Genomic DNA, 19,792 nt, shown 5'->3' with positions numbered 1-19,792 from the left:
ACATTCCAAACAGGTGACTTGGGGAAAATCGTCATAAATTTCTCTCTAAGCATCATAATGAAATTTTGTAATAAGGTACAGAAAGAGGAAAGACTTTAGTTTCTTGTATATATTTTTTGGAGCCAAAGGTTGAAACAGGGACATGTGGAAAGTCGTACAAGTTCGCTCTACTGAATTAGTCTATAATTAGGTCACTCTGGGAGATTTGCCATAACTCTTCCTTGGAGAATCCAATTGGGATCAGACTGGTGGCATTGGAAAGAGGAAAAAGAGGGCTACTACAGATCACAATTTCAAAATTGGATGATCTGAAATGATAGAGATACATCAAAGGCAATATCGAGCTCCTACAAAGTGAAAAAAGGTCTATAGATTTTTTTAAATTTTTTCTTAAGCCTGGTTTGAAAAATTATTCTGAAGGAACTAAAAGGGCATAGTAGAGAATTATTATCAGTAACTGATGCCCCGAGGAAACAAAATGAAAACATCTAGTAAGCAACCTAAAAGTTCTAGCATGACTCATGAAGAAGAGGAAGAAATGCTACATGGTATATCAAAATTACAAGACATTCCGAAAACAACATTTAGAACTCATGAGGGTCACTATGAATTTTTTGTCATGCCTTTTGGCCTTACCAATGCACCTTCTACATTTCAAGGTTTGATGAATTCCATTTTCAAATCCTTCCTTAGAAAATTTGTGTTAGTATTTTTGATGATATACTAATCTACGACACGTCTTGGAAGGATCATGTTGAACATGTTGACAGGGTGCTACAACTATTGGAGGAGAAACAGTTATATCCAAAAAGATCCAAAAGTTTCTTTAGAGTACAAGAGGTGGAATATCTGGGGCATATTGTATCTCAAGAAGGAGTTAAGGTAGACCCTAGAAAAATTAAATCCCTTAAGGAACTGAAAATCTCCACATCCATAAAGCATTTGCGAGGATTTCTAGGGTTGAGAGGGTATTATCGCAAGTTTTTTAAGAACTATGGGAGAATAGCAGTAACTCTAACAACATTATTGAAGAAAGATGCATTTTCATGGACTCCAAAAGCAACAAACGCCTTCGAACATCTTAAAGAGTCAATGTGCCAACCACCGGTCTTAACTACACCCAAATTCACAAAAACCTTTATTATGGAATTTGATCTTCAGGAAATGGAATTGGTGGTGTTTTAATGAAAGATGAAAGACCCATTACTTTTGAAAGTCGTCTAATGAAGGGAAAGTTTTTACACAAAGCTATTTATGAGAAGGAAATGTTGGCAATACTACATGCACTTAAGAAATGGAAACCCTACCTAATGGGAAGACACTTCAAGGTAAAAATGGATCATGATAGCCTTAAATACTTTTAGAACAACGATTATCCTCTGAAGAGCAACAAAAGTGGGTCACAAATATGTTGGGTTATGACTTTGAAATCATCTACAAAAAAGGGAAGCAAAATGTGGTGGCAGATGCACTCTCAATAAAGGATGAGGAGGTGGAAGCATTGTTGGGTGCCATTTCTATTATCCAACCAGATTGGATAAACGAAGCAAGGGAGGAATGGAAGAATAATGAAGAAGTGTGGGAACTTATTCGAAAGTTACAATAAGATTCTAGCACATCTGATACATTTAGTTGGAAAAATGATTTGTTATGGTACAAAGATCTCTTATACCTCTGTAATAATTCCCAACTCAAATAAAAGATTCTTATGGAATTGCACACTTCTCCCTTAGGAGGGCACTCAGGATTTTCAAAAACTTACCACCGGGTTAAGAAGGACTTTTTTTGGGATGGCCTTAAATCGGATATTCAAAAGTTTGTGGTGGGATGTTTGGTTTGCAAACAAAATAAAGTTGAAACAATTAAGACCCTGGGTCTATTACAACCTTTATCTATTCCAAGCCAACATTGGGAGGAGGTTTCAATGGATTTTATCACAGGTTTACCCATGTCTGAGGGAAAGAGTGTCATCATGGTGGTAGTTTACAGACTTACCAAATATGCACAATTTTGTGCATTATCACATTGATTTCAAGCCAGTACAATTTCTAATGCTTTTATGGAAACAATTCAAAAGATAGATGGAAACCCAAAGATTATTGTAAGTGACAGAGATCCCATTTTCACTGGAAATTTTTGGACATAATTATTTTCTTGTCTCGGTACTCAATTAGCTCATATCTCATCTTATTATCCTCAATCTGATGGGCAAACTGAGATAGTAAAAAAATTCTTGGAAGGTTATCTTCGTTGCTTTGTATCTGATAAACATACACAATGGGTGAAATGGTTGCCTTTGACTGAATGGTGGTATAATACTTCCTTCCATACAACAACAAAAATGACCCCATTTATGGAACTTTATGGATATCAGCCACCATCCATCACATCATATTTAAGAGACAATTCTAAGGTTCAAGCAGTGGAACATCATATCGAGCATCAACAACAAGTCCTCCAACTCTTAAAGGATAACCTCCTGTTGGCGCAGAATAGAATGAAACAACAGGCAGACCAACATCATAGTGAAAGAAGTTTTGATATAGGTGATTGGGTATTCCTACGGCTAAAACCATATAAACAAATGTCCCTCAAGCAAGCTAGGAAGGATAATAAAGTATCACCAAAGTATTATGGTGCATACAAGGTGTTGCAAAATATTGGTACTATGGCATACAAATTAGAGTTTCCTGTAGCTTCTCAAGTGCACCCTATTTTCCATGTTTCATGTTTAAAGAAGGTTATAGGCAACAAGCTCCCAGTTCAAACAATATTTCCAGAACTTGACAAGGAAGGAAAAATTATATTGGAATTAGAAGCAGTCACAAAAAAAAGAACTCGACAGCTACAAAATCGATCAATTTCGAAGTATCTCATTAAGTGGAAGAACTTATCTGCTGAAGATTCCACATGGGAGGATGAGAATTTTATATGAAAACATCCAAAACTACTCAAGCATTGAGGAAAACACTTTTTTGAAGGAGAGGGGCATGTTAGGTCGCTATAATACTCATGATTACCCCATCACTATTGTATTTGTATCCCTTATTAATATTGTTGTGCCCCTATTGTCCCCATATTGTTCTTATGCTTCCCCATAGAATCCCTCTATTGTTATTTTTGTGCCTTTATATTATTATTGTTAGGTCGGCTGGGTTATATTGTGACTCCTTAGACTACCATATATAGAACAGATGTTTTTTCATTTGAATCATCCAAGAATTGTTTATTTGTGTAATCTAAAGGAGGTTGCCCCCATGAAGAGGTTAAATTCTAAGGCATTCAACTATCTTTTCTATCCTTTTGTGAGCTGGTTTCATAACATTGTGAAATTCATTGTTAGGTGGAAATAATGTTTCTAAGGATGCAACACTAGAAACATTTCTTTATCATTCCAACCTCACAATATTAAACACTAATATTGAACTGAATATTCTAAATCTGAACATCGTAAACCCAATATTATAAGCCCTAATACTACAAACTTGTATACATAGACTTGTGTATAAAACATCGAAATTGTCATTGATTAGTTTATATCAACCATATTAGATAATGTGGTTATTCTAGTTATAACCAATGTGCGTGGGATGCACTTAATGACCATGCATGACTGTGATTGATGAGGGTTGATGAGGTTGATGAGGATGACTTTAGTAAAACTTATATTAATATTAATGTTAATGTTACATTGATATTACTTGAATAGTTACATTCATGGTTGAGATGGTGTATGGGGTTGACTGTTATGCTCTTCACCTAAGAGAAATTCCAAAATACCAAATATGTTAAGAAATAAAACCCACGATGTAGAATAAAATGAGAAAGAAAACAAGTATTTTATTATTCATAGATAAATGCAATGTTAACTTGCCTCTTTGAGGGGGTAACCTCTAGTAGAGTACAGCCCGATTACAAAATAAGACTCGATGATCTCTTCCTTATAAATATGAATATTTATAGGTAAATGACCTCCAACAATCTAAAGACTAGTGTCCCTTTACATAACATGGGTTAAATCTTTATTTATTAATTATGGCATGTTTGCTACTAACTCTGGTCCCTTTCTTAAATGTGGGTCAGCCACTTACAATTATTAATATGGGCTTTATTGACTCTTTAACTAATTATGACTATGAATTGACCCTAATCAGCCCTCCTCCATCAAAAGAAACGTTGTCCTAAAGGCTGAAGCTGCAAAAAAAGATGAAGAATAGAGGTTGGTTCCTTGGTCTCATCTTGTGGATAGGTGAATTTCCACTTGACGAGGGCTTCCTTGATCTTGAGGCCATTCATACGTCTTTCACAAGTACCGAGGACCTATTCTAGTTGGAGTGAGAGTGGAACTTCCTCATCCAATTCAGGTAGACTGGTTTGAATTCTACAATTTTTCGGGCCACTAATTTCTTGAGGCATGATAAACAAAAGACTTGATGGATTTTGGAAGTTGGTGGCAATGCCATCTTGTAGGATACTACTCCAATATGCTGAAGTATTTGATAAGGTCAATACAATTTTGGAGCTAATTTCTCACAACCCTTTTCTTTGAGCGATGTTTTGTTATATTGTTGGAGCCGTAGGAATACCTGATCCCCTTCTTGAAATGTGTGCTCTGAACGATGTTGGCCTAGTTGTTGCTTCATTTGATTCTGAGCCTCATGGATACTATCTTTAAGACGAGCTAGCATGGTGGCATGATTTTGTAGGAGTTTATCAACCACATGGACCTTAGAGCATCAAGACATATAAGAAATAAGTGCAGGTCAGAGTTGTCCATACACTGCTTCATATGGAGTCAGCTTGGTGGCTTCACGATAGCTAGTATTATACCACCATTTAGCTAAAGATATCCATTGTACTAATTGATGTTTCTTTTCTGAAGTGAAGCACCTTAGGTATGTGTCCAAACATTTGTGGACTACTTCAATTTCACCATTGGTTTGAGGATGATAGGCAATACTTAGTTGGAGTTAGGTGCCTTGTAGCTTGAAATTTTTTTTGGCAAAATTTTCTAGTGAAATTCGGGTCACGATCAAACACAATGGAAGTTGGCATGCCATTCAGTTTGAAGATCTGGTCCATGAAAGCTTGAGCCACCAAAGTCAGGGTAAATGGGTGGGGTAGAGCAAAAAAATGAGCATATTTAGAAATTCTATCCACAACCACAATGATGACAGATTTGTTTCCCGACTTTAGGAGACCAGTAATGAAATCCATGGAAAAATCCATCAAGACTAAGGAAGGGATTGGAAATGGTTGTAAGGCTCTTGGTAACCTGATTGTTTCTACTTTGTGGCATTGACACACATCACATTCAAATACAAAAGTAAGAATTTCATTTTTCATGCCCATCCAAAAGGAAGAACAATGAGTGCAAGCTTTAAACTTTTGAGAGCTTGCATGCCCTAAAGTGGGAGATGAGTGAAACTCTACCAAAATGTGAGTTTTGAGGGTGGATTTCAGCAATATAACTACTCAATCCTTGTAGCAAAGAATCTCATCCTTCCAAGAGTAACCAACAGAGGAATTAGGATATTCTCTCAAGTTATTAACAATTTGGGAGAGAGAGGTGTGTGAAAACCATTCCTTGCAGGCTTCTTCAATCTAATCCGGTATGGGAAGAGAGATTGATAGTAGGGAGCTTTCATCCCCAAATTGGCAGGATAAATTATCCGCTACTACATTGTCACACCCTTTCTTGTAAATTATCTCATAATCATATCCCAACATTTTGGAAAACCATTTATTTTGTTGCGGTGAGGATAAACATTGGTCCAAAAAATAGTTGAGGCTTTGACGGTTTATGCAGATTTGGAAACACCACCCCAATAAGTATGGTTTTCAGGTATCTATTACATGTAATATGGTCATCGTCTCTTTCTCATAGGTAGATTGAAATAGATGTTTCCCACACAGTTGTTGGCTGGTGAAAGCCAAGGGTCGACCTTCCTACATTAAGAAAACACCAATACTAGTACTTCAAGCATTACATTAAATCACACAAGACTTGGTGAAGTCCAGTAGTGACAATACTGGAGTGGAACAGATGACCTGTTTGATAGACACAAATACCTGTTGTGTTGCATCAGTCCAGAGGAATGCATTTTTCCTGAGAAGGTCAGTGAGGGCTCTAATAATGCGACTATAATTGCAGACAAATTTGCGATAGTAGCCAGTGCAACCCAAGGATCCCCTCAAACCCTTCAAGTTTTTTGGTTGGGGCAAATCTTGCATTGCCTGTATTTTTTTTGGATCAACCCTGACACTTTCACAACCCACAATGTGCCACAAATAGTCGACTTCTTCCACGCCAAAAGAGCACATGGACAATTTGACAAATAATTTGTGATTATGGAGTAGTTGCAAGATGAGGTCTACATGTTGAATATGTTTTTCCCAGGTTAGGCTATATATGAGAATGTCATCAAAGAAAACAAGGACAAATTTTTAGAGATATTGTTTCAGCAAGTGATTCATGAGGCTTTGAAAAGTAGATAGAGCATTACAGAGACCAAATGGCATGACCAAGAATTCATAATGACCTTCATTAGTTTAGAAAGATGTCTTTGGAATGTCTAATTCCCTCATTACTATATAGTGAGAGCCAAAGAGAAGATATATCTTGGTAAAGGATTGAGGACGATGTAGTTCATCGAGCAGATCATCAACAACCAAAATAGTGAATTTGTCTTTGGCAGTGAGCTTGTTGAAGGCCTGAATGTCCGAATGCATGTGCCATTCTCAATTTATTTAGCGCCATGGCCACTAGTAATGAATAAAGAATGATGCTAAGATGAATAAAACATGCTTCAAGGAGTTCCTTGATGATTTTTTTAATTTCATTCTTTTGCGCAAAAGGATATCGATATGGGCGCACATTAGGCGGTTGGGCCCCCAGGACCAAAGGGATGCTATGATCATGTTCACCTCTAGAGGGTGAAATCTCTTTAGGTATGTGAAATACCTGTTAGTGGTGGTCTGAGACTAGTTTCATCTCAGGATGAATATGAAGAGTAGTGGATTCTATGGCCTAGATGGCATTAAACTGGGCGATGACTCCATGGTGGCCCATTTTCAAAAAAATTCCATTCGATGCAAGCTGATGATAGAAGGATCACCTCTCTAGATTCCAAGTAGTGTATGAATATGGTCATTCTACTTAAAGCTCATATATAACTCTTGGAAATCCATTGTGATTGGGCATAGCATGGGAAGCCATTCAATAACCAAGACAATGTCATAACCACCCATGCTAATCACAAACATGTGGGTATTTAGGTGGTAGTCTCCCATTTGAAGTTTAATATTTCCATAGTGGCCTTAACATTTCATTATCCCCCCATCAGTAATAAGGAATTCGAAATTAGTGATTTCCTTTACAAAACAATGAACAACTTCGACGAATCACTTATGGGTAAAATTATAAGTGCTACAACTATCAATCAATACCACTACATGGTGATGTTTGAGAAAGCCTATGATTTTGAGAGTTTGGCACGCAGAAATTCCCACCAAAGAATGTAGCTAGATAACTGGTTCATATGACATTGTTGTGAGATTATTGTCCTACTAGTTTTCCTCAAATTTTTCCTCACATGAGTTGTCATTAGTAACATCAATTACGAAGAATTTTGGTTCCTTGCATTTATGCCCCGAGGATTATTTTTCATCACAGTAGTAGCATAATCCTTGTTTTCCTCATTCAACCATTTCTACGGGAGACACCTTTTGAACCTTAAGTGTTTGGGTAGGGAACTAAGCCTGGGTGGAACACCGCTTGGCTACAAAATTTGGACAAGTAGACTGGGCAGCTAAGGCCAATTCTACCTTCAAAGTCATTTTGCAAGCATCTATCCATGTATGTGGGTGGTGCATCTAGACATGTGATTGGATGGCTTCTTTGAGACTGCTGATGAAACACTCCAAGTTGAATTCATCTCCTAGACCTTCCATTCTAAGGGCCAATGTATCAAAGGATGAAATGTAGTCTTTTATTGTGCTTCTGTGTTGAAGCTTGGTGAGACAACCCAAAAAATTAGATTCTTTGTCAAAGCTGTCACTAAGGGTTTTTGAGAACACATGCCAAGTTATGTTCCTGGGATAAAATTTCAGATGCCACTGCCACAATTACCATCTCTCTTGGTCCAAGTAAAGGGCTCCCACACGTTTACTTTGATCAACGCAGATAACATTCATGGTGAAATATTGTTCCTTTTTTGTTACCTATACTACTAGATTATATCCATAAAATTTATACATGTCCAGATTGGGTCGACGACGGTACGAATGTTGGCAATTTCCCTGAAAATGAATATGATGGCTAGATTCTGCTCTGAGGTGTTCATCAATACTATGTACCTTCATGATATCCCATCGTTCCCTTGGTGAATTGTTCAACTAATTTTGAAATGGCATCATTTTGTTCCTTGAACACATCCAACGATGTTTCAAGGCACTCAAACTTCTCATTGGCCATGACTTGAGCTCTAGTTTCTACCATACATAGATCTCGGTCACTTGAAGTGAAAAAAAAATTGTGACCACCAGAAAATTGTTGCTGACTACTGAATGGTACCACTGTAATCAGCTCATCATCCTGAATCTTATGGGCCAAGTCTCTTTTAAATGTCACGGGTAGGACTAAGTTTTTTCCCTTTTTACTCCGAACGAAGTTTTACTCCCCACTGATCAATACTCTAGTGGCCGAATTCATGAAAACTTGATCCTGCCCAATGTCCTATAAAAATCAGGCCTAGACTATAGCAACAACAAGCCTCACTACGCAGAAAGTCGGATCTACCTATGAAACCTAAAGTGCTAAATGTGACTTGTACTACGGTGGCCGGACCCCAATTGGTGGATCTGATTGGTACGAAAGCGAGATAACTCCAACTACTAGTTATGAATTGTACTGCAGTGGTAGAACCCCAACTAGTGGATCTGATTAGTGCAGCAGCAACATAATCCCCCTGCTAGATCTGAATTGTACTATGGTAGCAGAATGCCAACTGGTCGATCTCATCTGGAAGATCAGATAATGGGCTAGCTTGAAAGAGCTAAGGGAAGTATCATCATAAAGGACTATTAGGTGCTACAGATCACAATATACATAAGGGTCCAACAATAGTACTTGTCCCAATCTTTCGAGGTGCTAACTAAGGAAGATCAACCATACCCTTAGTCGTACTACACGACTACCCTATCATACACGTGAGTAATCTTCGTGAGTGTTGTTCTTGGTGTACTGTAGCAGCGAGACGCCCCACAACTTTTTTAAGGAAAGGTTTCAAGGGATCCTAGGGGCTTACAATATACTCAAAGGGTATGTGGAAGTGCAGTCCATGCACTTTTTTTTCTATTGTGCTACTAATCGAAGGGGTCCCCGTAGGGGTTACAAGGGAGTCCAACAAGCACGACTTCCTCTTGTATTTCCTACATGCATGCCTCACCAAATCTGCAAGTTTATGCACTCAACAATGGATCTCGTCGTTTAAATATGCTGGAACACATATCTGGCCTAGAAACAAATCTACAAAAATTGGAGGTACAACCGGACTCGGAAAGTGCTATGATACCACTTCTTATGCTCGTGACCTGCAAGAAATTATAGAATACCAAATATGCAAAGAAATACAACCTAGAACACAGAATATAATGGGAAGAACGAAAAGTATTTTATTATTCAGAGATCAATTCAATGTTCACTTGCCTCTTCGAGGGGGAAACCTCTAGTAGAGCAGAGCTCGATTACAAAATAGGACTCGATGATCTCTCACTTCTAACTATGACTATTTATAGATAAATTACCTCCAACAACCTATCGACTAGTGGTCCTTTGCATAACATGGGTTAACCACATTATTTATTAATTATATCCTGTTAGCACCTAACTGTGGTCCCTTTCTTAAATGCAGTTCAACCACTTACAATTATTAATACAAGATTTATTGACTCTTTAACTAAGTATGACTATGACTCAACGTTGGGTTTATTACATAAATAAAGGGGTTATGGTTGGACCCTAACATTGACCATGGTTGAAGAAGGTTGACCATTATGACCATATTCAAACACAAAGATCTTGATTGACCATTACGGTTGACCATGTTCAATCATAGATACCTATGCTGACCATGGTTGTCCATTCTAGCCATATATGTCTACGATTGGCTATTAGAGTGACCAAAGCATCAATGATGATGACTACCGCTATGGTTAAGTTTGTTTATCATTGAGCATTGGTGATAATGAGTGACAATGATTGACCATGTTGACAATGTTTGAGAGTATTTGTTTAAAATGTTTAGAATGTAAATATTAATAATGTTATCTCTTAATATTTACCTTAATAGTTTATATATTAACAATATTTATGATAATATCATTAACACTTAACAAATTTACGGTCGACACATTTCAAATCTTTATCTAGGCTCATCATCAAGATGAGAATGAGGACAAAAATCATCAGACCGTTAATGTATGTTAGAGATCAAATGGTAAATTTCCAACGTTTAAAAAGGAATATAAATGAAAAGATCCGTTAAGGGATAAAAAAAATTCAATTGTTAGTAATTTTTGAATTTTATTTGTAATTTGTTTAATTTATATTTTCAAACTTGAGAAATTATTATGGACTCTAACAAATTCTTAATATTTTATAATTTTTAGGATTCAAATGTCTTATTAATCAGAATTATATTAAATATAAATAATGATTTATTAAAAGATAAGTTTATGTCATAAGAGTCTTACTTCTCTTTACAATATCGATGGCTTCTCTTAATTTTTGGAGATGGAAATCATCAACCCTCGCGAGGACCTTAGAATCCTCTAAGAAAATAAGGTTTCTTTTTTTTTTTTTAATTCAGCATGTTTTGCTAGAGCAGAGGAGTGAGTCCTACAATGTCTAAGGTCTATCGTGTGCTCCTAAATCCTCTGAGAAATGGAACGCTCAGTCTCTTCAATATAGTGGTTTCTACAAGAACATGGAACTAAATAAACACCCTTCATGCTTTTGGGACCAATCGTGTCTTTGACTGATCTTAAAGAGCCACAAATGGTTTTCAAAGGCCTAATGGTGGATCAAATCTTATGCTTCATCACAATTCTAGCAATCTTGTTAGTCGTCCCTTGGATAAAGGGAAGTTGGATACTAGAGGGCAGCTCAACCACTTTCTTTTTTCTAGATCCCAATATAGCTTTTAGAAAGCCTCGGAAACCCTAGAACTTATTATAACCATTCTTCTTGAATACATTTAAGATATGGGTTTTCTCAACCTCGAGATGGTATTCATAAAATACCCTTAAAGCCTTAGTAGTTAGTGTATTAAGAACCTGTAGTTTTTTTGCTAGAAAGTGATGAGATTTAACATCAAGATATTGTTCCATGTTGATTTCCTTATCTAGGGCTTATCAATACTCTAGCTACTAGGGCTTTAAGGGTTTCTAATGAAGATCATCTGGACGTTGAGAAAACCCATCTCTTAAATGTCTTCAAGAAGAATGGTTATAATAAGTTCCAGGGCTTTTGAGCCTTTTTAAAAGCTAGTTAGGGACCTAGAACTAAGAAAGAGGTTGAGGTGGCCTCTAGTATCCAACTTCCCTTTATCCAGGCGATGACTAACAATATTGATAGAATTCTGAAGTAGAATAAGATTAGATCCACCTTTAGACATTTGAAAACCATTCATGGCTCTTTAAGATCCGTCAAAGACCCGATTAATGCCAAACGCATGAAGGTTGTTTATTTAATTCCATGTTCTTGTGGAACCTCCTACATTGGAGAGACTGGTTATTCCATTTCTCAGAGGATTGAGTAGTATGCAGTGGACCTTAGACATTGTACTACTCGCTCCTCTGTGCTACCAAAACATGATGAATTAACAAAACACCATATTTCCTTAGAGGATTCTAAGGTCCTTGCGAGGGTTGATCATTTCCATCTCCAAAAATTAGGAGAAGCCATCAAGATTGAAAAGAGAAGTAAGACTCTTAATAGGGACTATGGATGGAAGTTAACCATATCGTGGGTACCTTCACTTTGTTCTTAAACCACCCTCCCCCCCAAAGTTTTTCTCTCCTCCTTTTGTCTTTCTCCTTTACAGGTTGGTATGTGTTCAATCTAGGTTCTCCTTTCTTGTATTTGTTTTGGATTCTATTTTGGATTTTGGTTTATTATTGATTTTTATGAATAATATTATTATTATATTATTTTCCTTTCTTATTAGATAAATATAATTTTATTTCTTTTTATTAATAATATTATTATTATAAAAACCTCTCTTATTATGGCATAGATTTATTTTTCAATTGATCATTGTTTATAATTAATATAATTTGAATTAATAAGATATTTGAATCCTAAAAATTATAAGATATTAGTAATTTGTTAGAGCCTATAAGAATAAGTTTGAAAATAGAAATTAAACGAATTCAAAATAAAATTCAAAAAATGACTAACAAATTATTTTTATCCCTTAATTGATCTTTTCATTTGCATTTCTTTTTTAACATTGAAAATTTATTGTTACGTCTTTGGTATATCTTAACAATCTGTTAATCTTGCTCCCCATCCTTGTGCTAATGATGAACCTAGATAAAATTTTGAAATGCCTTACCGCAAATTTTTTATGTGATTTCTCTAGAAGATCTTAGCTTATAGTTTGAAACACAGAAGCATAATATTCTTAATTATATTGTTAGAGTGAATGCAATTTTTTTTTTTTTAATAATTACATTAACGAATAGGACGAGCAATCTTAATAGAGATGACAACTAGAATATTAGCAGCTATTGGATCCCTTCCCTTTCATCATAACCCGTGTCCCCACTCATACTGTTGTTCTTTTCATTAAAATCTTCTCTATTTTTTTTCCCTCCACTTCTGATCGTTTGTTTTCCTTTTTTTTTCCTTCTCTATTCTTTCGTTTTTATTTCAATTTTTTTTTAATGAACATAACGGTTTGGTTTGAATATTTTTAATTAACCTAATATATAAATAAATAATTATTTTTTTTAACCAAAACATGGATAAAGGTATCTCAAAGATGGAACTAATTTACCCGCTGCATATAATTAAATAAGCTTATTATGAATTAACTAACAACTATATTCTATTCTTCAATAACTTGAATATTTTTTCTTGGTTGTTTTAGTTAGTAGGAATTATGCATATTTAATTAATTAAATTAGTTATAATATACTTTTATAAAAAAAAATATTATTTCATAATATATTAATATTATAGTTTACACTTTCAAATATAACCTAAATAAAGTTATTTATGAACCAACTAACTAATTAAAAACAACTATATTCTTTCTCTATAAAGTTAACGATAAATAAATAAAGTTAACGATAAATAAATAAAAATCTTTTTATAGAACTAATTTGCCCGTTATATATAATTAAATAAGCTTATTATGAATTAACTAACAACTATATTCTATTTTTCAATGGTTTTATTCCGTAGGAATTGTGCATATTTAATTAACTAAGTTAATTATAATAATTTTTATTATTTTTAATTATTTAATGGTTTTATTCCGTAGGAATTGTGCATATTTAATTAACTAAATTAATTATAATAATTTTTATTATTTTTAATTATTTAATATTATATTAATATTATAGCATTAATATTTAGGTCTTCAAATATAATTTAAATAAAGTTATTTATGAATCAACTAACTAAAAACAACTATATTATTTCTCTTCAATGACTTGAATCTATTTTACTAGCGAATTTAATTAGAAGAAAATTTTTGCTAACTAAATTAGTTTTTTTAAATGAAATTTTATTAATTTTTAATATTTCATATCGCATAGTATAAATTTTATTTATCTATATAATTAGTGGTTAAATAAAATAAATTATTTTAATTAAAATATGGTAATAAATATAACATAACTTAATTATAAATTAATTGATTTTTCTTTGTTCCTTGGTTCAGTCGAGTCAAATTTAGCCATTTGTAGTATATTATAGTGGTTTACTCGTCAAGTATAGCCCTTGGATGATCTGCCCTCTCTCTATTTAACATGCAACCTTGATCTACTTCTTCAACTTGTCCTGACAATAAACCACACTTGTTGATTCGAAACGCGTGATGTGATTTTCGCAAAAACCTCTCTCAATAATAATTACATTGTTAAATATTATTAAATATATATTATTATTCTTATTTATCAATATCAATGTTAATACTATTTTTTTTAACAATCTTAATGTGATTAACAATATTAATATTATTAATTAAATGTTATTAATGTTATTATCTCAATAAATATTATTAAGATTGTCTTTAATAATAATATTAGTAATATTGCTTTTAATATTAATTTCAATGTTATTTTTATTATTGCTATTTATTATGATAGTTTGGTTCACTATGGTTGACCATTCTAACCATATATGTCTAGCGTTGGCTATTAGGAGTTAGTGGAGCATCATTGATGATGACTATGGCTATGTTTAAGTAAAGTTTTGTATCATTGTGCATTGGTGATATCGAGTAACAATTATTGACTATGTTGATTAAAATAATTAGAATGTAAATATTAATAATGCTATTTAGTAATACTAATCTTCATATGCTATATATCAACAATATTTATGATTGGTATATGATAGGGGTTTTGGGGAAAATCACATTATCATTCAATGGTCGATGCATTTCGAACCAATAAGTGTTGTTCACCGTCAGGAGAAGTTGAACGAACGAGATCATGGTTGCATGTTAAAAAGAGAGAGAGAAGATCATACAACAACTATATTTGACTAGAAATGGCTATAATAGACAAGAAAACGTCTATATTTGACCATAGGATATGGACACCAACTATCTTTGACTTACTCGATCAAGGGATAGGGATAGGGAGAATTAGCTTAGATAATTTATAAATTCATTAAAATTTGAAAATTTTATTATGTATTTTAATTCATTTTTAATTATCTTAATTATTATTATTTATTTATAATAACTATTACTATTATTGTTTAGTTAACATTATAACTATTATTTATTATCTATTAATAGCTATTAACAATCGTTCTCCTAAGGGTATTAATTAGAGATATTAGGTTATTTAACTAACTTCATTAGTTAATATTCTAATAAATCATTTAGTCCAAATACGATTAATATTACAATATTGAATATTTATGACTATAAATAAAATGAGTTAATTATATTATCTCCTTTCTCCTCGGGGTTACAGAGAATTGATTAAAAACCAAAATTAGTTTTTCTTTTTCTTTTAATAAACCTTTAATTCTTATACAATATTAAGGGTTATTACTAAATAAATTGTGATATTTAACTAAACAAGTTAGTTATTCTTCTAACAAATTATACTTTTGATATTATGATATTAATATTTCAACCTTTAAATAGATAAAAATAAAAATTAATTATAAAGATTAACTTAGTTCATGATGATGATGATGATTAACGTCCGCTGAGACCAAACTTTGGTCTATCGGACGTAAAGAAACAAATTATTTAGTTTGATTTAAGATTTTATTCCTATGCTCAAAAAGCTTGGAGAGAAACCTCCCGAGCTCACTATAATTTTGACCTTGTAAAAGGATAGGAAGGTCAGTATTGTGACAAAGATTATGAAATTGAGATCTAATGTGGTAGTGCAAGGCACTCTAAGAGGAAGTGGTTTTCATCCTCGATGTTCCTATTCTCACATAGATTTCAGATCCTTTCCATCCATGGTGTTTTAGGAACTTCCCAATGACTTGTTACACTATGGAGCTCATGAGAATTCGTTATAATCTTTGCTATATTGATTTTCTTCTTTGAGATAGTTAAAATAGAGAGATACTTTTGATCTTCTAGGGTGGGGTTGATGACCTTCTTATAATAAATAAATTTTCTTTTAGCCGCTAAATCTTTCTCACACCACATTTTTTCCTTGAAATTAGAAGTAAAAATATCTTGAATGTCATTAATGTTTTGCAATGCATCATTCTCGTTGATCTCCCAATAGTTTAACCAGACCCTCGTGTCTTTATACCACCCCCGTTTGAGTCTTAGGTGGTTTTGGTTGGAATTTAAAGCTAGCTTAGGAAGTCTATGATCTCATATGTTATTGAGTTTGTGCTGGTATAGCAGAATCCTAATCATAGCTAGGCTCTCGATAGGGGAAAGACCTACTTCTATAAGGAGAATATGATAGGGTGTATTACTTTTAATTTTCAGGTTATACAGTATAAAATGCTTCTGGATTTGCTCAATCTTTCTCCAGGATTCTCTAGAGATGTTTCAACCCCAAACCTCACATCCATATAAGATAAAAGGAGTGACTGAAGTTTCAAAGAGGAACTTCTTTTTATCCCACATTACGTGGTTTGTCCTTTTACAATTATTTTTAGGACCAAAATAAGCATTCCACCCGCCATTAATCCTTTTCTCAATGTTATAGTTCTAGTTGAGCTTGTGATGAATATAAATTCCTAGGTACTTGTAAGAATACACTTCCTCCAAGTTATATTGTGATACATAAAATTTGCGTAAGTGTCCTTCTTGGATTTGATAATCATAGCTTTTGTTTTGTCTGTGTTAACAGTCATAACCATGGTAGAGAAGAAATCCTTAAGAAGCTTTATTTGCTTATCAAGATCATATGGGTACCTTGCGAGAAGAACAATATCGTCAGCATAGAGAAGAAGGATGACGACTATCCCAGCTAAGATTCTACCAACACATCCTGCTTCCTATAAATAACCTTCAATCTTGTCGATTTAAATGCCAAATGGGGTAGGGGAGATGGGGCAACCTTGTTTAACTCCAATATTACACTTCGTATCTTTCGACCACCCCTCATTGCTCTTTAGCATGGTAGTTACACTATCGTATAACCTTATAGCGGCAACTCTCAACTCAAAAGGAACCTTTAGCTTTTTTAATCTATTCCAAAGTTTGTTTCTAGAAACCATATCAAAAGCGTTTCTAAAGTCCACAAAACAACATAAGAGATTGGATTTATCATTATGACATTCCTCCACAATGATCCTATGCATAGCGATGTGGTCTGTTGTTGAGTGATGCCTTCTGAAACCTGCTTGGCCTTTAGCCCGCTTACCTTCACTTTCAAGCCATATGCTTAACTTATTTTCCAAGATACTACCATATAACTTGGCTAAGAGAGGGATGATCATAATTGTCTAATAATTAGAGGGGTTATTTGTATCCCCACTTTCAAAAATAGGGATAATGTGGCTCTCAGTCCAAGGTTTAGGGAACCCTTGCTTGACTGCTTGATTGAAAAGCTTGAGGATGTGGGGGATGAGGACAGGACCTCCAATTTTTAAGATTTCCACCTGGTAACCTTCAATGTCCTTAGCATTCCCATTAGCTAGGTGATTAATCCCAAACTCAATGTCTTCTAAAGAGAAAAAATCTTTCGTTGTGAGTAGGGTTTCCAATTTATCCATGACATTTGGAGATTCATAAAGCTTTTTAAGATAGGAATTCCAATCATGAAGAGGAATTTTATTATTATATCTAGTTTTCCTAGTCAGAATCTGCCTCCAAAATTTCTTAGGAGCTACCTTAGAGAGGTGTAAGAGATTCTCCTGTCTTTGATGAATGCGCTACCTCTTTTTCTTTTAGTTATGGCTTTGTATATTTTTATGTTGTCCATTTTAAGAGATTCATCAACAACTTCCTTATTTTCTCTCCTCGTACTTTTACAATCTTTGTCATACCATGGGCTGGTTTTTCTATTTCTTTTATTATTTGAAACTTCAATTGAGAACTTGTTAGTAGAATATGAGAGGGTTGTAGTAAAATTATGATAGAGGTATTCTATGTTGTCTCTACTAGATAAAGGAAGCAAATTAGTTTTTAATTCATTTAGGAAGAGATTGTTTTTATTTCTATCAAATATTAAGTTCTTTTGCCTATAAGGATTATTTTCTGTAGGATCTCTATGCATGACAAAATTGAGAGTTATAAGTAAAGGCATATGATTAGAGTCAGACTCATGGTCATTTAAGATGTCAAAATTTATTATTTCGTTATATAATGGGAGATCGCAAATAACATAGTCGACCACACTGCAACCAAGTCCATGGATGCAGGTCATCTTGCTGGAATTAGACTACTTCTTTCGACCATTGCAAATTAAGAGATCTAGAGCACTACAATAATTGGCTAGCTCCAACCCAAACAAATTTTCCCTGAGGTCTTCAGAGCTCCTTTTGTACCTACTAGCTAGAGTAGGGTCTTCGCCTAACCGAAGAGGATTACAGTTGGAATGATTACTTAGAATAATAGCTTGGTTGCTTGAATTTCAAGCATTAAAATCACCTGTTAAAAGGATATTACCTTCAATCCTTAGGGTAGAAATATCATTCTCTAAACCATTGTAAGGGTTATTTTTATCTAGATTCTTCTTCTTATAGAAGTTAGAATTGATGGGGGGAAATAACATATTGCTATGTAGATCTCTTTATTGTTAATGTCACTGATCTCTATCCAGCTATATTGTTTGTGAGGGTCATTTTTATAAATCCTAGCAAATGGGGAGATGTTCTTCTTAATGCAACAAGCTATTCCCCCAATGCCTCTACAGGAGGATCACTTGTTCCAGGTAGACCATAGCATAAACCCATCTATGTTAGGGACCTTAGATTCTTCGTGCTCCCAAGTTTCAACAAACAAAATAAAATCAACATCATTTGAGATCCAACTTAGCTCAGGGCCTTTGTTCCATGGAAAGCCCTGATAGTTCCAAGAAAGGATCTGGAGCATGTTGAATTTCTATTTATTACTATATTTTTGGTTTCTATCCCAAATAAAGGCTTTTCTATTTCTGATTTTTGCCCATTTTCCTTCCATTCTAGCTTCTTTTACCTTTTGAACCTCCTTTCTTAATTCTACTTGACCTTCTGGAATGAGATATTCATTTATGAATATTCTCGTTCCTTTCAGACTTGAGGTTTTACTAAGTATGTTGTACTTATCATACGTCAAGCTCCCCATTATTCGGATTACTCTTCCTTTATTCGCGGTTGATTTCCCCAGCCGTGTTGCTTCTGTGAGACACGTTGTTTCAATTTCTAATCTATTATGTAATTCTGTCTGGGCTATGGCTAAAGTATCCTCATTTACTTCTTCTTTTAAACTGAAGATTATAAGGTTCAAGACCCTTTTGTTATGCTTGTGGTCTAATTCTATTAATTTTTTAATTTCATCTTCAATTGGTTTGATATCTAACTTATCTACCACATTATTTAGGGTGAGGCCGCTATTAACTTTTTCTTCTAGTTCTTTAATCTTGTCTTTCATTTTAAGACTCTCTAAAGTATCAACATCTATTTGCTGGGATGTTTGGTTAGTATCTTGGTTTCGTTTTTCTATAGCCTACAACCTAGTTTCCATTGCCTCCATTTTATTCTCCAATAGTTCTATTTTATTTTCTATTTGTTTTTGGATCGTGTCTTCAAGAGATGCAAATTTTTTTCCCAACATGGCTTCTAAGTCTGTTTGTAGCTTGGCTTCTCTTTCTTCTCTACGTTTCTCTGAAGACTCTATATACTCATAAAGGCCTTGTAGAGTAACTGTGCTAGGTCTGCCTTTCGTAATCTTTGGTAGTTGTGGCGAAATATTCATACTTTAAAATATATAAACAAATATGTATTAGAAAAAGAAAAGGATAAGGAATGTGTGCACTTGATGTTAGCAAACCTGACTGTAGATCGCCCATACCCACCGTAGCCCACAGACCTAATTGGATCGGGAGAAATATTCTCGAGAATCGTTGAAATTTTCTA

This window comes from Pinus tabuliformis, chromosome 8 (assembly GCF_031772625.1).
Source record: "Pinus tabuliformis cultivar Carrire ecotype Pingquan chromosome 8, CPIR1, whole genome shotgun sequence".
Taxonomy (NCBI): Eukaryota; Viridiplantae; Streptophyta; class Pinopsida; order Pinales; family Pinaceae; genus Pinus; species Pinus tabuliformis.
This window is presented reverse-complemented; position numbering follows the sequence as displayed.